This window comes from Schistocerca americana, chromosome 11 (genome assembly GCF_021461395.2).
Source record: "Schistocerca americana isolate TAMUIC-IGC-003095 chromosome 11, iqSchAmer2.1, whole genome shotgun sequence".
Classification (NCBI taxonomy): domain Eukaryota; kingdom Metazoa; phylum Arthropoda; class Insecta; order Orthoptera; family Acrididae; genus Schistocerca; species Schistocerca americana.
In genome coordinates this window covers 179,597,465-179,603,464 of record NC_060129.1, presented here as the reverse complement: position 1 = coordinate 179,603,464, position 6,000 = coordinate 179,597,465, and the positions used below count along the sequence as shown (strand labels likewise).

Sequence of the window (6,000 nt, the reverse complement as noted above, 5' to 3'; positions counted from 1 at the left end):
TTGTAGGTGAGGTGCGGCACGTGGGACTGTGAGTGATCTTTGGCTGTCAGGTGTTCAGGTACAACTACATACATAGAAGTCTCCATCCTTTCGGAGATTGTGCCCAACCGAAAGGTCGGTCGCTACTGGTGCCCGTGTGAAGGGCACGTAAACACAATACTTAGCAGATTCTACCGTAAGTTTCCTCATCACGCCATTTATTCTTTGTAACATGCTGCAGCCTACAGTCGGTATCGCAAACTTCGCAGTACGGAGAGATAATAAAAAGCGGCTAAGATTATGAACGTCACTCTTATTTCACTCTTGATTTATGTATAAAATGAAGAACAAGGTTCTATATCCGCGTGGGCCAGATACGTGTAAAATAGTTACTTCATATTATATTGTCGATCACGAAATTTTTTGTAATTTTTGTTTAAGGACAGCTGTTTTTCAGGTGTGATAGAATCCAGTCTCCTGCATTCACTCGTAGCCGTATAGCATACACCCAACGTATCTAATGATGTTTTAAAATCCACACAGTCAAAAGCCTTAGTTAGATCCTAAAGTACTATTACACATCTATTTTTAGAATCGTGAGTTTCCATGAGATTCTCAGTGAGATCTGTGCCTGCATCAACATTGCATTTATCTTTCTTGAAGCCAAATTGGTTTTGTTGATTGCCCCATATTTAATTAGAAATGCAACTAATTTCTGTGCATAACTCGTTCAGAAGTTTCGGATGTAACTTGTAGAGGAGCTATGGGTCTGTAATTTTTTGATTTGTTTCCTTTTTTTTAATGTATTTATTTTGAAGCAATTTCGAAAAATTTCTCCCAAGAATGGTGTCTTGATAAGTTGTGTAAATTTCTTGAATTCCATCATGCAAAATTTAATTTCCATAAGTGGTGTTTTTTCAATTTCATATGATTTGGTTGTTTTAGGTTTATTAACTGTAGGATGTTTTGTCACCATTGCTTTTCCATTGGCTGAGTAAATGATTTCAGTGTGTTATTGTATCCATAATTTGTTTCTTGCTGAACAAAAACTGATTTTTGTTTTTCATATCCCTGTGAATTTGGTGGTAAAAAATGTTTGGTATTAGTTTCATAACTTTCCTTTTGTATCAGTGTTGAAATAATTCTGGTTTGTTTTTATTGTACCATGGTCAGGCACAATTGCCCCTGTAATTTCACTTTTGCAATGAAAATCTTATATATTTGTGAATATGTTGTGAATTTGTGTACAGGAGTGTGCAGTTGTACTTGATGAATTTTATCTTGTGTTATTTAAGTCATCTATTTTCATTGTATTATGAAGTTTCCTACTGTCTTTGAGAGCTTGCGATGTATTTGTTTAGATGATCTGGAAGTATAAGTCTGTAGCTTTTGTTTAGAATGATATGCAGAATTTTTGCAATATTTTCAGTGAAAATGAATAGGCTCAGTCCTTGTCAAATCACCCAGTATTTCTGGAATTTGTAACCCTCCAGCTCAGATTTTCATGGAACTGTATATTTGCTTATACCTATACCATAAGTACTTCTGGAAATTCTTTTCGGTCTCTGAATGAAATGTTCTTTTTTATGTTAAGTAGTCAGTGTAGCGATTTCCTGATAATTTGACTCTGCAAGAATATCCATGCAAAGCGGTACTTATCTACAAAAATGCTCTTAACTTTTTCAGAAGTTGAGAGAGACATATTTAATCATCATCATCATCATCATCATCTTGGACAGTTTCCAGCCACTGGCTGGGTCTGTCGGGAACAGAAGCCTCTCCATCGTGTTCTGTCTTTCCACCATTCCCCCTCTTCCACCTTCGTCCAGTTCTCTCCTCTTCTCATCACACATTCCTTCACTCCCTTCACCCATCTATCTCTTGGTCTCCCCCTGGGCCTCTTCCCCTCCAGTCGCAGATCAAACATCCTCTTTGGAATTCTTCCCTCATCCATTCTCTTCATGTGTCCATACCACTGCAGTCTTGATTTTTCTATCCTGTCCTGTACTGGTTCCTTCTTTAGTCTTTCCCTCACATACACATTTCGCAATCTGTCTCGTCTTGTTACACTCAACCTGCTCCTCTGGAACTTCATTTCACTAGCTTGTATTCTACTTTTGTCGCTTTTGTGCATTACCCATGTCTCACTTCCGTATGCCAATATGGGGACAAAGTAGGTTCGGTATATAATTCCCTTGGATTTCTGTGGCACCTCCTTGCTCCAAATAAGCCCCCTAATGCATTTGAAGAACTGCCCTGCTTTTCTGCACCTTTCATTTATTTCCATTGCGTTTCCCCCCTTACTTTCAATCATGCTTCCCAGGTACTTGAAGTTCTCTACCACTTGTAGTTTTTCCCCTCCACAAGTTATATCCACATTTGGCCTATTCTTCTTCCTTGTTGTGACAATTATTTCACTTTTCTTTGCAGAGAAATGCATTCCATATTGTGCTGCCATTGCCTCCCATACATCTAACTGCTCTTGCACCTCCTTCTCGCAATTTCCCCATAACATCAGGTCATCGGCAAAAAGCACTGCTTTCATTTTATGATCTCCAATTGCATCTGATACTTGCTGTAGGATTTCATCCATAACAATAATAAACAATAAAGGCGAAAGTGCACTTCCCTGTCGCAGCCCATTTTCCAGCTTGAACCATGCAGTACGTTCCCTCCCCACTTTCACACAACTCTCACTTCCCTCATACATTTTTCTGACTTTTCGTGTTATCTCTTCATCTATCCCTTTTGCGTTCAGCACATCCCAGAGCTTGTCCCTATAGATACTGTCATACGCCTTCTCAATATCTAAAAAGGCCATGATTAAGTCCTTCCCGTACTCATAGTGCCTTTCCTGCAGTTGCCTTACCGCAAATATGAGGTCCGTTGTTGATCTTCCCGGTCTGAAACCATACTGCTCCTCTTGCAGTCTACTTTCAATACTGCTTCTTATTCTCTTCTCCAGGATCTTTTCATAGATTTTTCCACAGTGGCATAGCAGGGTGATTCCTCTGTAGTTCTCACATCTCCTTTTATCCCTTTTCTTGAAGATCGGGACTATAATTCCTTTCTTCCAATCCTTTGGAATTCTGTTCTCCTTCCACACCACCCTCAGCACTCTGTATAGCCACTGGGTTCCTACTTCTCCTGCTGCTCGTATCATATCCACTGTTACTTCGTCCCAACCTGGTGCCTTGTCCCCTTTCATCCTCTTTATGGCTTCTTCCACTTCATTCCAAGTTAGATCATCAATTTCCCCACTATTATAATCGTCTGCTGCCTTAGGCTCTTCATCGCTGTTAGTTACCCGCTTGGCGGCATTCAACAGATCTTCAGAGTACTCCTTCCAAATCTTTTTGAGCTCATGCATTTCCTCCACAACTCTTCCATTATTATCCATGATCCTCAGGCACTCGCTTCTGTCATTCCTCTTATTTCTTACCATGGTTTAAAGTACTTTTTTGTTCCCTTCACTGTCCTCTTCTAACATTCTTGTCCATTTTTCCATCCACTTCCTCTTCTCCGCCCTTACTATGGTATGTGCCGCTTTCTTGCTTTCCTTATATTTTACCCTAGCTTCCTCTGTTCGGGTCTGGAACCATTCTCTGAAGGCTTTGTTCTTTCGAAGTACTGCCTCTTTACATATGTTGTTCCACCATGGGGTTTCCTTACTTCTCCTCTTTGTGCTAGTTCTTCCGCACACAGTCTCAGCTGCCTCAACTAGAGCCCTCTTAAGATCTCCCCATTCTTCTTCCACTGTTCTCTGATCTTCCTTTGGCAGCTTCTTCCTGATCAGTGTCTGGTACTGGGTCCTCCGTTCATCCTCTTTCAGCATCCATGTCTTCAACCTTTTCTCCTGTATGTCTGTTGCCCTCCTATCTTTTTTCTCTCTCAGGGTGGCTACCAACAGCCGATGGTCACTAAGGCCTCAGATGGAATGACCTTAACATCTGTGAGGCTGCTCATCATCTGCCTATCCACTAGTACATAGTCTACTACTGAAGTTAATAAGAATGCATTTATCTAAACAGTAAAGTTACAAAGAAAATTTAAAAAATATTAATGTATGTCACTTTCCAATTTATGGGAAAATTACAAGGACGTTTAAAAACAGTTATTTTTTCCAGCTTGCTGAGAACCTAGTTGTGGTCTTAAATTCCTAAAGTTGTAAGCTTTCTAGTAAAATAAAAATATTAATTCGTTTTTTTTTTTTTGTGAATGGCCACACAAATGAATTGGAAATCAAGAAACCTTTTACTGTGATGAAAAGTCACTGCATATATGTTCAGCCTGGTCTGACACCCACTGTCTCAGATGCAGGAATTTCAAATAAGCATGTTTAAATATCAGTTTTTCTAGGCAGACAAATTACTCCCAAGTGTGAAAAATTTCATTTTATTAATTTAGTGATTTTTGAGAGCATAAAATATATCGCATTTATAGCTGTACAGCTAACCACCAACTCACAGAGATAGTGTTCTATGTATTTGCAGTAGGTTGCTTGAAATCAGTACATAAATGAAGACACTGCAGCAATCACTGTCATATGCTGTTGAACATCACTGACATGCAACAATCAGTCCATTTGGATTCAGTTGCTTTTTGTATTACTGTGAAATGGGTAGTATTTGTTTATGGTACAGGCATTTATCATTCTTTTTGTAATGCAGAGTGTTTTTAACTGAAGTAGTGCTCAATTACTTAAAATGGAAAATATGAATTCATGTAGTGTTGGAAATTACCCACACCATGCCATTTGGCGACCTACACCTCAGTAAAAAATCTTCAAAAAATATTCAGAGCTGAATGAAGACCTGGGAGATTTGGTAGTGGTATGGTTCAATATAAATTTTCCACATCTTCAAGGAAGAACATAAGTGGACATCACAATTAAAGGTTTTTAAAAGCTGTTGAAGAACTTGTGATCCTTTCAAAGTACGTGGACAGACAGTTAAAAAATCCGTGAGGTCAATAAGTTTGGCTGGAAATACGGAAGCGTCCGATCCCACTTGTCTGCTTTGACCCATGACGTCACAAATATGGCGGAAACAAAAACAAACACACACACTTTCCACAAGAAGCCTAATGACACTAACGGGACAAGCGCGGGAAACAGGGTGTTTTGGGTGGGGGGCAAACTAAATATAAACAAATTTAGACGCCTTGTGTAGCTACAACGTGTAAGTGAAGACAGCCATGCATGAATACCCACCCACCTCCCCAGGGGTCGTAACCCCTGCAACCCATAGAAGATAAAGATGCTTCAGTAGCTGATTAGTGTTTTTTGTCTTTTAAAAAAAAATCTCACGGGATAGAACGAACAGATCAGAAAGATAAATATAATAAACTGAAACAGAAATTGGAGGAAACAGATAATTAAAATAAGTAATAAGTGTTTTTAAATTTAAAAAAAACTCACGAGATAGAACGAACAGATCAGAAAAGTAAATGAAATAAGATAAAACGGAACTGGAGACAGCCACACTCAAACCAAACTCCGCGCTGTCATGACGTCACACACAACACCCTTACGTCACTGGTCAAAGCCGACGCATTGGATCGGACGCTTCTGTCGACCCGTTTGGCTTTGTCTAAATCATTGAGTGCTGGGAGAATCGATGCCAAATCGGGCAAAATACTTCGTACAACATGTCATATGTGAACATAAAACGGAAATCAGTGATAGAAATGAAAGTGTCAGTGACCCAGAGGTGATATTTCCTGAGTGAATGCTAAAAAGTCGAAGCAAACTTTAGATGATTTGGGGTGTTCTCCCTTAAAAATAAGTATATTTAATTGTTCCTGTGTGCAACTTAGCATGTAATCTTTATGGTAAGTACCAATCTGCCTTTTCGTACATCGTAAACATTAACAGTGGTTTGTCTAAATTTTGTTCACTAATGCCAAAGTCATATATTTTAGTTGGTGCTCTAGGCACTCATTCAGTGTGTGTCTGTTATCCAAGAAAAATTATCTTAGAAAGATGCTGCTGATAAGTACAGCCAGTGGATTGATGCAGAC

General features: G+C 39.1%; 1 protein-coding gene across 1 annotated transcript in view; it reads left to right on the top strand.

The window, feature by feature from the left end:
• The window catches only part of LOC124553856 (poly [ADP-ribose] polymerase tankyrase-like), a 62,592-nt gene continuing 56,592 nt past the window's right edge, over positions 1 to 6,000 (top strand). The window contains exon 1 of the mRNA XM_047127850.1: positions 1 to 175. The gene's annotated coding sequence lies outside the window, so the exon portion shown is untranslated. The remainder of the gene's footprint in view (positions 176 to 6,000) is intronic.